Here is a 14,775-nt window from a genome sequence, read left to right as displayed (position 1 = left end):
ATGACTTTCTTCTGTACTTGATGATTCTGTAATTTGCCCCTTGCACAAGTCTGGCAACAAAAATCCTTCTTTGAAAATCATACTGTCAACTATTAGCTCAACAACAAAAGAGAGAATAGCTAAAAGCTTAAATTCTTGCACTCATTTAAAAACATCTCACAGTACTGAACTGTTCTCAAAAATGTCAACTGCTGCTGCAGTCACATACATTCTAATGATGTGAAAAATGTTCTTGGAGGAGAATCTCTCAAATCAAAACAAAAGTTACTGATGTGAAGCTTGTTGATTCACTTATTTTTCATAGCTCCTAATGATCTCTTAAATTAAGCACATCCTCATAATCAAACCTTTCTTTACAGACTTTCTAACCTCACACAGCTTAACTGCCAAAGTGTCAAAGCTAACATGACAGAGGAAACCTATCAGAGGATTTGAAATAAGACTGCAGTGCCATCATTGTTGTATGAAGATAACTTTTATAAATTATATCTGGATGGAGAACTTGTTTGTTATCCATTTTGTGTAGTCCACTATAATTTGGACTTAGTTATCTGCTTTTTTTTTTCAGCTTACCTACCAACCAGTTTGTCATTCTTACTACAGAGCAGGAGTACCCAACCTTTTTTATGCCATGGACCCCTACCATTACCCAAGGTATGATTGAACCCCAGGTTGGGAACCCCTGCTAGAGAGCATCAAATCAAACAATTCAGTCCAGCTAATTTATGTTCCTACTTTACTAATGTGCCTCCCTTCTGGCTGTTTGTCTGTCTCTATTGGCATATTCTTCTATTGATTTCTATCAATGATAAGAATGTTAATTCTTTATTCCATGATTAATGAAGGTGTATTGGCCTTCATTAATCATGCAATTGAATTTAGGAACCGAGAGGTAATGTTGCAGCTATATAGGACCCTGGTTAGACCCCACTTGGAGTACTGTGCTCAGTTCTGGTCACCTCAGTACAGGAAGGATATGGAAGCCAAAAAAAGGGTGCAGAGGAGATTTACAACAATGTTTCCTGGATTGGGGAACATGTCTTATGAAAACAGGTTGAATGAACTCAGTCTTTTCTCCTTGGAGTGACGGAAGATGAGAGGTGACCTGATAGAGGTGTAGAAGATGATGAGAGGCATTGATCATGTGGATAGTCAGAGGCTTTTTTCAAGGGCAGAAACGTTTTCTGCAAGAGGTACAGAGGAGATGTCAGGGGTAAGTTTTTTACGCAGAGAGTAATGAGTGCATGGAATGGAGAGCCAGCAACGGTGGTGGAGGCAGATACTATAGGGTATTTTAAGAGACTTTGGATAGATACAAGGAGCTTAAAAAAATAGATGGCTATGCGTAAGCCTAGTAATTTCCAAGGTAGGGACATGTTCGGCACAACTTTGTTGGCCAAAGGGCCTGTATTGTGCTGTAGGTATTCTATGTTTCTATCCCATGTGTAGATGGAATTAATCTAAAATATGTTTAAGTTCTTCACTGCAGGAATTATTTTCAACAATGTATTTGGACCATTCTCTGGTAAAGAAGTTTTTCCTGAATCTTCTTTTATGTTTATTAGTAACTAGCATATCATTTTAGTTTCCTCTGCAAGTGGTGGGGTGTTATAATGGAAGGAATGAACCTATGGCCTCATGATAACTTTGCAATATCAAAAGAGGCAGAACTGAAATCCCGCTCAAGGTAGCCCCAGCTAGTGGAAGCAAGAATGTGGCTTCTAAAAATTTAAGCTGTCATCCAACTGGGAATATGTGTAAGCCTTTGCTCATTGAAAGAAAGGAGTAAAGCCAGAAGGCTTGGGTTTGGGTCGCACTTGAGACATCTCCAGCAAGCAGTTGGGACTCAGTTACAGCCCGTGTAGAAAGTGGTGTTAAAATTAAAATGGAAAGGAACACAACTAAGAATCATTGGCATTCAGTAGCTCAAGAATCCTATCTCAAGTTATGATCCTTTTTGGCTGTATTTTAAAACATTACACAAAATGATAGATACTTTGAATTAGATAACTCGTTGCTTTTATGCTGTTGCATTGACACCACAAATGGCTTTTCAATCTATTTTATTCAAAACAAAATGGGGATTTATGCTGCAGAATGTGACTTGGTACTTGCCGGACTAAGAATTTACATTTATCTATGTTGACTTGTGAGCTTCTGTGAGGTGCTGTTGTACTAATTTGAACATGGAATGAAGGCTGCAAACAGATTCTTTTGGACTGTACAATTGATTAGATTTTAATGGGAAATCTGTGAAGGTACAAAACAATGTAGAGGTACTTTTTTAACCTACGGCAAATAATCTCTCTTTCTTGAATACCCAGTTGCTAGGACACCAAAGCACTGTTTTGTGATTTAACCTCCCGCAGCATCAACATGCTCTACTTTTGCTGAGATGGTTAAGTAGCTGAATGAGGTCAATGTGAGGAGATAGCTTTGTGAATTGCAAGTATTATTGTTCCATGTGGCTTATACAACTAGAATTCCAAAATGCCAGGTTTAATTATGATTCATTTACAATATACAAAAGACTAAAAGTAAGTCTCATATTCATTTGAAATCAGAATATTCCTTGCTTATTGTCATCTGCTGGGCCTGGATAAATTGTCCTTTTCAAACTCATTATTTGACGGAGATGTGCATTTTCTCACACTACATATGAATGCAGTTCCATCCGTGATATCTTTCCATCTAAGAACTTCCAATTTACAAATAATTTATTGCATTTTGCCCTACAGTACTTTGTTTCTCAAACTGTTAACAGATAAAAAGGTAACTAGAATTAACAAGGTTCAGTGGAGCACTCTTTCCTAACAAGTGGCTATATTGTAGTAGTTGAACTGGAGTACTGCTCATTTCTTAAATCAATTTTCCAAAGGTTTCATAGTATGAAGATGGCTGAATTGAAATTAACTTGTGTCAGTGTACCAGAATGCTTTTTCCTGACCAATGCCACACAAAACACTGGAGAAACCCACCAAGTTGGGCAGCAGCTATGGAGGGGAACAGCTGATGTTTCAGGCTAAGACACTTTGTTAGAACTGGAAAATAGAAGCCTGAATAAGAAAGTGAGAGGAGGGAGGTGGAAAGAGTGCAAGTTGGCAAGTGATAGATGAGACTAAGTGAGGGGGGAAATGGGTAGGTAGAGGAAGAGTGTGAAATAAGCTGGGAGATGATAGGTGGAAGAGGTAAAGGGCTGAAGATGGAATCTAATACGAGAGGATAATGGACCATGGAATAAAGGGAAAGAGGATGAGAAACAGAGAGGGATGATGAGCTGGTGAGGAGAACAGAAAGGAAGGGGTGAGAGGGAAATCAGGATAAGGAAAACAAAAAGAGAGAAGTAGGGTATAGATTGAGTAATTACTGCAACTACAGAAATGGATGTTCATGATATCAGGTTGGAAGCCACCCAAATGGAATATGAGGCATTGCTCCCCCAACCTGAATTTGGCCTCATTCTGTCAGTACAGGAGGTCCAGCTTTGTCTGAACCACCAATCAAAAGATTTAATCCACAGAAATGCATCATCTATTGTTCTTGCCAATGTACAGAGAGAAATCAAAAGGTCGCTTCAGATCAAGCGGTCGTTGGAAAATGGCTTGCAAGATGGTGTGTGGAAGAAAGCTAAAATAAAACCCAAATGAAAGGCTGTTTGTCTTAGTCCTGAACATGCAGTTACCTAGAAACTAGGTTCAAACAGACTCATTACCTTAGACTGGGATGGACTTTTCAGTGCAAGCACCACCTCAGGATATTAGAGTATAGAAAAGCAGGAAGAAAATTGTGTGTAATGTAATCCCTATTGTCCAGTAATCTTTGTCATAGACTTACAAATGTATTTTGGTTTGGATTTGTTCTCTTGGAGCCAGGTGAAAGGAAGAATTTTGTAGAACTACCAAGTATATTACCTGGCATTGTCCCAATTAGTCAAAGATGGTTATCACAAGGATGTTTCAGAAGGAAAGGGAATACCTGGTAAATGATCCAACTTATGTTTGGTCGGTGAAAAATAAACAGCTAATGCCACAAGCTCCATTCAAGCAATTTATATTTTCTCATGCGTTCAGGACACAAGCAACTTCCACCCTAATTTGTAACTTGTTTAAGTGAGATGGATGTAACAAGTAGACCGACCTTGGAAGGGTCAGTAGGTTCTCTTCAAAGAAGGAGCTTGGGGAAGGAGTTGGGTTTTTATAACATTTCACTATGAGATCATTGTTCATCAAGAGGCTTCTACATAGCTCACAATGTTTCCAGCATTATGTATCATTTAGCATATTAATATCAATTCCATTCTAGAATTAAATGTGGAATTAACAATGCCTTGCTCACTTAGCATCACTTTGGAAACTCATGTATGTTTCTTCTTGCATGGGTTTTTCTTACACCCCAAATATCAAGAAGTTATGTGTGATGCCATCCCCTTGAATCTCTCATTTGGATCACTGCTTGGCATTTTATAAAGTTCTCCTGAGACCAGTCATCGTTGCTTGCTGCCTGGAGAGCACTATATTTAATTAGTGAGTTGGTAGAAATAGCTTGCAAACATCACCCCAAAACCGTACCAAATTCTCTCACCAGCTTCAAATTTTACACAACCCCCTAACTCCACATTCACCCAAGTTTAAAGTCTTCTATCAAAAATTTTACCTGCATCAAAGAACAGTGCTGTTTACCTGTTGCTTTACTCCACCAGTGAATCTATTTATTTATATATTGAGATACAGTGCAGAATAGACTCTTCTGGAACTACAAGCCACCAAGATGAATACCCAATAGCATATTTTCAATATTAATATTGTGCACTGTCCACTTGGCCAAGACGGGAATCAGCAACTTCACCTCACACTCTATATCACCTTCTCTGCAATTGTGTATATTAAGCATTACATTATGTACATTACATCATTTCCCACAACTTCATTTTAAGCAGAAGCATTTACAGACTGACCGTGGAAATTCATCATCTAAGCATTCAAGATACCACAAAAACTCATTGGGACATACAGCATCTATGGAGGAAAATGATAATTAGCATTTTGATACAAACATTGACTATCCATTTGTCAGTACGTTTGGAATCACCTAAGTGCAGTAAGAGAGACACTGAAGCGGGCCAAGGTTTTAAGGGAAAGGAAAACAATAAATGTTAGACCAAACTGGGCCATTAGCTCTCAAGTGGAAAACTAGATGCAAACATGTCAGCTAAAAGCAATATCTAAGCATAAATTGAGTACTGCTAGTCTTCAGTGTCAATTGACTCGAAAGTCCACGTTCTCAGGCAAGGCTGAATACAAGCAGGAAGCATAACGTTGCTCTGCTTTGCTCAAGTTTTGATAAGTGCTACAACGAAAAGAAGGGAGTTAAATACCACCATAAAGAAATAATAACTAGCTGACAGGTGCATATACATGAGCGCGATTGCCGAATCTGCTGCGCTGCTGAACCCGTGGTTATGACAGGACCCCCACCCCCAGCCGCAACTCCTGAGGAGCCACAGACCTGAGTCCACTGGAAGTTCTGGAAGAGCAATTTTTTCAAGATGTTCTTTGCTGGGATCCAAGAATGTTCTTCAGGGCAATATTCTTCCCGATCCGCAAGGTACTGATCCTTACTGTGTACCCAGTGAGATGCCAGGGGGCAATGCAAAATATAGACTAGGGAGCCATCTACCAAGCAGATGGGGGGGGGGTGGAGGGGGAGGTGACTGGGGTAAGGGGAGAGGTAGTAACCAACTTGTGCTGGGAAATATGGAATACTGAGAGGATCTTCATTGATGCCAGTAGACACAATCTATACAAGACCATGTTGACAGCCTTTTCCACTACAAGTAGTCCCACAAGGTGCAGAACCAATTTGAGGCTCTTGACTTTCAGGAGAAGATCCCTTGATGCCAATTAGTCCCTCTCCTGGCTTGAATGGCCTTACCTGTTAGCAGAACCAATCAGCCTGCCAGGCATATTGTTTCTGGGCGTGCAGCAAAGAAGTCCTGGTGTGTCTCCAGGTGCGCTAGTAGTTGGATCAACTGTTCAGCAGCAGAAGCTCTTACATAAATCTTCTGCTCAGGGAAAAGCAGTGGCTGGAATCCCTTCTGATATTTAAAGGGGGACATACTCATGGAGGATAACTGGAGGTTACTGTGGGTGAACTCTGGCCAAACCAATTGAGAGCTCCAGGACATCAGGTTGGAAGAGAGAAGGCAGTGCAGGGTTGTCTCTAACTCCTGGTTTACTCTCTCAGTCTGGCTATTGGATAGGTGGTGGAAAGCAGATGAAAGGCTGGCTGTGGCTCCTACAAGAGCGCAGAAAACTTTACAAAAGTGGGAGGTGAACTGTGGTCCACGATCAGGCACTAGGTCCCGAGTGTGACAGTCTCATGAGCTGAAAGGAGTTTAGGGAGAGCAATGAAGTGTGTTGCCTCGGAAAATTGATCCACAATGACCAAAATGGCAGTGTTCCCATAAGACAGGGGCAGGCCAGTGATGAAATCTACTGAGAGGTGGGACCAGGGGCAGTGGGGCACAGGTAGTGGACATAGCAGGCCCGCAGGATGCTGGCATAATGTCTTGTTCTAAGCACAGGTGGAACAGGCAGATACAAAGTTCTGGACACCCTGAGACATAGATGTCCACCAATAATGTCTCTTTATAAATTCCTGGGTCCTTTGATTCCTGGATGTCCAGCAATTGGGAGGAATAACCCCATTCCAAAACTTTGGAAGGCACCACAGCAGGGACAAACAGCCGGCTGGGAGGTCACCCCCCCCCCCCCACAAAGACTGGGTCTGACTGATGGATGGCCCTCACCTCCGACTCTATTCCCCAGATCACCGGAGCAGCAATACACGAGCAAATAAGGATGGGCTCTGGGTCAGTATTTTCCTCAGATCCATTGAACTGCCAGGAGACAGCATCAGCCTTGGCTTGGTATCACTGGTTCTGGGGTTGAGAAGGTGAACAGCTTTAAGTTCCTCAGCATACACATCACCGAGGATCGCGTGTGGTCTGTACATACCAGCTGTGTGGTGAAAAAAGCACAACAGCGCCTCTTTCACCTCAGACTGTTGGATGTTTGGTATGAGTCCGCAGATCCTAAGGACTTACTACAGGGGTACAATTGAGATCATTCTGACTGGCTGCATCACTGCCTGGTATGGGAACTGTACTTTTCTCAATCGCAGGACTCTGCAAAGAGTGGTACAGACAGCCATCTGTAGATATGAATTTCCCACTATTCAGGACATTTACAGACACAGGTGTGCAAAAAGGGTCTGAAGGATCATTGGGGACCCGAGTCACTCCAACCACAAACTGTTCCAATTGCTACCATCCGGGAAACAATACAACAGCATAAAAGCCAGGACCAAAGTGCTCCGGGACAGCTTCTTCCACCAGGTCATCAGACTCTGATACAATTGTAACTCACTCTGATACAATTGTATTTCTATGCTATATTGACTTTCCTGCTGTACATACTATTTATTACAAATTACTGCAAATTGCACATTGCACATTGCACATATAGACGGAGATTTAACAAAGATTGTTACTCCTCACGTATGTGAAGGATATAAGAAATAAAGTCAATTCAATTCAGTTTAATTCTTGCTGCTGGGATGATAAGTGATGATGAAATAAGAACGTGTGAACCCCACCAGGCTTGACAAGAATTGAGTACGTTTGCATCCTGAATATAGGAGAGGCTCTTGTGATCTGTCCGGACTAACAAAGGATGGCTTTTCGCCTTCCAGCCAGTGTCGCCTCTCTTTCGGGACCTCCTTGACAGTCAGAAGCTCCCGGTTCCCAACATCATAATTCCCCTTGGCCGGAGTCAAGTGACGTGAATGAAAGGCACAAGGGTGCAGCCGGCTATCCGCGGATGAGCACTGAGAGAGGACAGCTCCAATACCAACGTCGGATGCATTCACCTCGACTATGAGTGGCTGTGATGTGTCTGGGTGTTGCCATCCTGTAGCAGTTGTGAAATGTCACTTAGACTCCGAAAATACTTGGTTGGCATCGAATGTCCAAGGTAATTCCGCTATGGTCTCCTTAAAGAGTGCATTTATTGGAGCCACAATAGAACCGAAACTCTGGATGATAAAAGTTCGCAATAGAACCGAAACTCTGGATGATAAAAGTTCAATGAAGCGCCATTCCTGTTTGACTTTAGGTAGGTTGGGCCATTCTGTAACTGCCAGAAATTTACTAGGGTCCGTTTGAACACTGGATGGGTTAAGTAAATAGCCCAAAAATGACACCTATTTTTTATGGAGTTTACAATTCTCAGGGTTGGCATACAGGTTATTTTTGAGGAGCCATCTGAGAACCTTACGGTCATGCTGGATGTGTTCCTGGTGAAAAGCAGAATAGATAAGGATGTCATCCAGCTACACACAGACAAACTGATTCAACATGTTCCTAAGCGCATCATTAACTAAAGCCTGGAAGACAACTGGGGCACTGGCCAGACCTAAGGGCATCACAAGGTACTCATTGTGGCCATTAGAGGTGTCGAAAGCTGCCTTCCTCCCATCCACTTCTCTCATACAAAGCAGATTATATGCATTGCGCAGATCAATTTGGAAAATATGTTTGCTCCCTGAAGATGTTTGAATGCAGAATCCAGAAGAGGGTAGCAGTTCTTCAGAGTGATATTGTTCAAGGGCCAATAATTGATGCAATAATGGAGCTTGCTGCCTTTCTTGCTCACAAAAAAATAAACTTGCTCCTGCAGGCGAGATTAACAGACTTAACAAATTAAGCTCCATGGACAATGCGTTCTTATGCATTCTTCCATGGGCACTATTTCAGGATGAGAGAGGGAAAAGAACCAGTCCCGGAGGACTAGTGCCATGTAGGAGGTCTTTGGCACTGTCATATGGCTGGTGTGGGGGCAGGGTGGCGGCCTTCCTTTTACTGAAGACCTCAAGGAGATCCACATATTCAACCAGAATCCCAGACAGGTCCACATCCTTAGCTGACACAGGAGGGGATTCTTGGAACGGAGCATGAGCTAGACCCAAAGGGGTAGACAGGCATGCTGATCCCCATTCCTGGAGTGCTTTAAGAGACCAATAGATCCATGGGTTATGTCGGGATAGCCAGGGTAGACCAAGCACCAGTGGCAGTTCAAGCAAATCAAACAAATAGAAAGGCAGATCTTCACGATGGTTGCCTTCAAGCACAAGTTGGAGGGGTTTTGTGGAAAGGTGGATCTGACCGGAGCCCAGAGGTTGACTGTCCAGGACCTAGACGTAGATCTTTTCTCTTAATTCCTGAGTCAGAACTCCCCACTTTTGAGCTAGAGAGATGTGCATGAGAATCCTGGCTGTACTGGAGTCTGAGATCCCCCACAACAAGGAAGCTGCAAGCATTGCACAGTTTGGGGAAATGGATTTCAGAGAGAATTGACCCACTAGGCCTCCCCTTCCTGCTGATGGTTATCCTCTTTAACTGGACGCTTTGGGCATGCTGCTGGAAATGTCCTGGATCGCCGCAATAGAGGGAAAAACCTGTCCTCCTGCACCACTCTCATTTCCCTGAGACAGGCACATGCACCCCACTTGCATAGGCTCCTCCGTGGACTGGGTGCTGGGTGGTGATGGAGAAGGTGAGGGAAGACAGTGAACAGATGCTGTGTTGGAAGCCTGAGATATTCTTTCCCAGCACCACTTATTTACCTAGTTGTCAACTCTAATAGCCAGATTAATCAGGTCAGATTATTCTGGCCATCATGGATTGCGACCTCGTGCCGAACCCCTGCGTTCTGTCCACACTGGAAGGCAGTGATGAGAGATCCCTCATTCCACGCCATCATTACTACAAGCTTGTAGAATTTTACCTCATAGGCTCTCACCTTTCCTGTGCCTTGGCTCATGTCCAAGAGTTAGTGTTCAGCCTCCTAACCCTGTACTGGAAGGTCCAAAATCTTTCTTAACTCCACAACAAAATATCATAATGACTGGGCTGCAGGGTATCCTTGCTCCCATAAAGCATTGAACAGGCTGCGTGGAGGTCCATCTAGGAGATTGACCATGTACACCAGTTTTCGCACATCATCACTAAAATTATCAGACTGGGCTTGGAATGTCAGCTCGCATTGGATAATAAAATTCCTGCAGCCCATCAGGATCACTAGAATCGGCCTGGTGGTGGAATACTCGAATCTTGCATGGACCTGGGATGTGGTCCAAAAGCGGGAGTCAGTTCTGGTTCGGGCACAGGAGTGGAAGTATTAATGGCAGAGATTGTTGGGGCAGCAGAAAAGGAGGACCTGTAAGAGGCTGGGAGGGGGATTGACATGGCCAGAGGCTGCTGAATTGCATTGGCGAGAATACTAATGACTGTCAGCTGATGCTGGCTGTCCACAGTGACTTCATGATCAGCGACCGTGACAGCAGAAATCACAGCCGCCTGACTGACTGTGTGCAGTAAGCTGGTGAATAGTTGCGGCAAGGGATGATATGTTTTTCCCTCCAGATGAGACCAGGCTTGTTGGCATCAGGTTATCTGCCTCATTGCTTCAGTAGCTTCACTCAGAAAACAGATTCCATTACCTGTAGTTTGTCCCCTGCCTGATCAAGGTCAAGTTCCAAGGACAGCTGGTCTCTCTCTGCTGGGTCCTCCTTTGTTGGATTGAGATGTGCTGTCAATACATTCGAATATGGCCCAAGTGTGGAGAGTGACACACACATAAGCGGGTCATTAGTTCACAGACTTTATTGCCAATAGGGTTTTCAGGGAAAGACAAAACAATAAATGCTAGGCCAAACAGGGCTGTTAAATAAACATAATAGCATAAGAAATAGGAGCGGGAGTAGGCCATTCAGCCCATCAAGCCTGTCCCACTATTCAAAAAGATCGTTGCCGACCTGTCTGTAAACTCAGCTCCATCTACCTGTCTTTTCCCCATAACCTTTAATTCCCTTACTATGTAAAAACCTATCTAACTGTATCTTAAATATATTTAGTGAAGAAGCCTCATCTGCTTCCCTGGGCAGAGAATTCCACAGATTCACAACTCTCTGGGAAAAAAAGTTTCTTCCCATCTCCGTCCTAAATCTTCCCTGAAACTTGAGGCAATATCCCCTAGTTCTATTCTCACCTACCAATGGAAACAACTTTCCTACTTCTATCTTATCTATCCCTTTCAAAATTTTGTATGTTTCTATAAGATTCTCACTCATTCTTCTGAATTCCAGAGAGTATAGTCCCAGGTGACTCAATCTCTCCGCATAGGTTAACCCCTCTATCCCTGGAATCAAACTGGTGAACCTCCTCTGCACTGCCTCCAAAGCCAGTATATCCTTTTTCAAGTATGGAGACCAGAACTGCGCACAGTATTCCAGGTGCGGCCACACCAGTACCCTGTATAGTCGCAGTATGACCTCCCTGCTCTTGAATTCAATCCTTCTAGCAATGAAGGTCAAAATTCTGTTTGCCTTCTCAATAACCTGTTGGACCTTCAAGCCAACTTTTTGCGATTCATGAACAAGCACTCCCAAGTCCCTCTGCACAACAGCATGCTGCAATCTGTCACCATTTAAACGATAATCTGCTCTTCTATTATTCCTTCCAAAGTGGATGATCTCACATTTACCAACGTTGTATTCCTTAGAAAACTAAATGCCAATACAGCGGCTAAAAAGAATATCTAAATATAAAACAAATGCCACTTGTCTTCAGCGTTAGATGACTCGACAGTCTTCCTTCTCAGGCAAGGCTAAGTGCAAGCAGACAGTGTAGTATTGCTGTGCTTCGCTCAAGTCTCAACAAGCGCTACAACAATAAGGAGAAGAGTTAAATACCATCGTAAAGAAATAATATTTAGCTGACATGTGCATACTTACAATTGCAATTGGCGAATCTGCTGTGCTGCTGAGTCCATGGTTGTGATACCATTTTCCTCCATGGATGCTGACTGGCCCATTGCGGTCTTACAGTGTCTTGAGTATTACTCCAGACCGCAGCATCTACAGTCTCTTGTACCTCCATGTTTGATTTCCTTGCAATATTTCTGCATTTATTTTGTAGAATGGAATAGTCCTGATAGTAATGCTTATTTTAACAGTGAGAAGGTGTAGAACAATTTGAAAAGTTGCTACAGTGCTCCATACTAGAATCCCAAGAATCTGAGGCAGTGGAAATGCTTGTTTGTCTTTTCAGTGTCATCGTGTATGTTCAAACAGTATACATATATGCTGTACCAAGTGCAGAGAATGATAACTATTTTACTTCAGCAATTTTACTTTAAGGAATATTTTTCCATGATTAGGAGATTCCACTGCAATTGTATGTTAGCCTTGCCACAGATACGCTCAGTGGCCACTTTATTAGGTACCTCCTGAATATTTGTGATCTGATCTTCTGCTGTTGTAGCCCATTCACTTCAAGGCTTGATGTGCATTCAGAGATGCTCTTCTGCACACCACTGTTGTAACCCATGGTTATATGAGTTACTGGTGCCTTCCTGTCAGCTTCAGCTAGTCTGGCCATTTTCCTTTGACCTCTCTTATGAATTACCTCTCACCAGAAGATTTTTTTTTTTTTTTTCACACCATTCTCTGTCAACTCCAGAGACTGCCATGTATGAATATCACAGGAGATCAGCAGTTCCTGAGATACTCAAACACCCCGTCTGGTTACTTATGATGGTGCTGATAAATGATGATTCATTGAGTGTAGCTCCAAAGGGAATTATTATATACTCTCATTTTGGAGCTGAAATCCACAATCACAGCCATGAGTACTTCAGTAAGCAACATTGTTTTAAGATTTCTAAAACATCCCCCACTCCCAACTATCCTGCTGGTGAAAGTACAGTCTATGGAAAATAAAATTAAAGACCTCAGAGTGATATTGCAGTACAAGAGGGAAATCAGAGACCGCTGTGTACTTTGCTTCACAGAAACATGGCTCACCAACACCACTTCAGACACTGCATTGCAGCCCAATGGCTTCACTGTTCTCTACAAAAGCAGGTCAGTTGAGTCTAATAACAGCGGGGGGGGGGCAGGGGTAAGTATGCTTAATGATTAACTGATCATTGTGCACAGACAACCTGGAACATCTGGCAGTCAAGTGTTGACAATTTTATCTGCTGAGGGAGATCTCTGCCATCATCCTGGTAGCGGGGTGCATTCCACCTTACGCAAGTACCAGACAGGCAGTGGGGGAACTGACCATGATCACCAATGCTTTTGTGGGGGATTTCAACGAGACAAGCTTGAAGACGTCCCTGAACAACTACCAGTGCCCAAAAAGAGCAGGGCAAACTGCCTCAACAACTATCGCACAGATGCACCTACATCTACTGCGATGAAATGCTTTGAGAGGCTGCTCATGCCCAGAATCAAATCTTGCTGAAGCAAGGACTTGAGGCTGCAATTTTCTATTGCCAGAATAGGTCTACAGTGGATGCCATCTTATGGTTCTCCACTTGGTCTTGGATCACCTGGATAATTGCAATACCCACATAGGCTGCAATTTATTGATTACAAATCAGCATTCATACTCTAAATACTGCTCAACAAGCTCCAAAACCTGGGCCCCTGTACCTTTCTCTGCAACTGGATCCTTGACTTCCTCACCAGGAGACCGTGATCAGAAATAATATCTCCTCCTTGCTGACAATCAACACAGAAGCACCTCAAGGATGCATGCTTAGCCCACTGTCTAGTCTCTGTATACCCACGATAATGTGGCTTGGCACAGCTCAAACATTGACTATAAATTTGCTGATGCGACAACTTCTGTCGGCGGAATTTCAGATGATGCTGAGGAGGTGTACTAGAATGAGATAGAGGTTGAATGGTGTCAAAACAACACCCTTGCACTCAATGTCAGTAAGACCAAGGAATTGTGGACTTCAGGAAGGGGAAGTCAAGGGAACACACACCAGCCCTCATTAAGGGATCAGCAGTGGAAAAGGTGAACCATTTCAAATTCCTGGGTGCCAAAATTTCTGAAGATCTATCCTGGGCCCAATGTATTGAGGCAATTACAAAGAAAGCACGACAGTGGCTATATTTCATTATGTGTCCGAGGAGGCTTGATATGTCAAAAAAACTTTCACAAGGAGGAGGAGCTTAGGAGACAATGGCACCTAGCGGTGACTCCTTTGCTTGCATCTTTGGAAACAGCTCTATTTCTATCTTAAGTATATCTATTTTTCCCTTTCAGGATACTTTTGAAGACCCTTACCTGGAGTTACATGCTGACTTTGGTTTGGTTCAGATCTTAGTGGGAATGGGGCCCACTCTAGGGGTCTCATGACTGGCCGTTATACGATATACCAAGGATGTGGCCTAGAAGATTAGCTTGCCTTTGGAGTTTCAGGATTTCATGGCTCTGGAGGTGAGCAGACTCAAGGTCGGTGACTCTGCTGGAAATCAGTGTGTCATGGGGGAAGGAAAATCTCTGGCTGTGTGCCCAGAGACCCGAGTTCTTGGGGCACAGAGCTCAGACAAAGCGACACAACGGATTTTTAACATCGTAAATCAGTGAGTTGTTTGTTATGTCTCCCCTCTCGCTGTGAAACGGAGCCACCTCTTTTTCCCTCATTAGGGAGAGAGAGAGACTACGGTATGTCAAATTACTAGGTAAATGAGTAGTCTTTGAGGTACGCCAAGCCTGTGTCTTTACTGATGCTATGGGTGGCGCCAATGCTTTTCTTTTGTTAGTGGGGGACAGGGATTGTTGCTTTGCTGCTACTTATGTGTGGGAGGGGGGAGCTGAGGGGGGGGGGGCTTTGGGGTTCTAACATTTAACTG

Source organism: Hypanus sabinus, chromosome 28 (genome assembly GCF_030144855.1).
Source record: "Hypanus sabinus isolate sHypSab1 chromosome 28, sHypSab1.hap1, whole genome shotgun sequence".
Lineage (NCBI taxonomy): Eukaryota > Metazoa > Chordata > Chondrichthyes > Myliobatiformes > Dasyatidae > Hypanus > Hypanus sabinus.
This window is presented reverse-complemented; position numbering follows the sequence as displayed.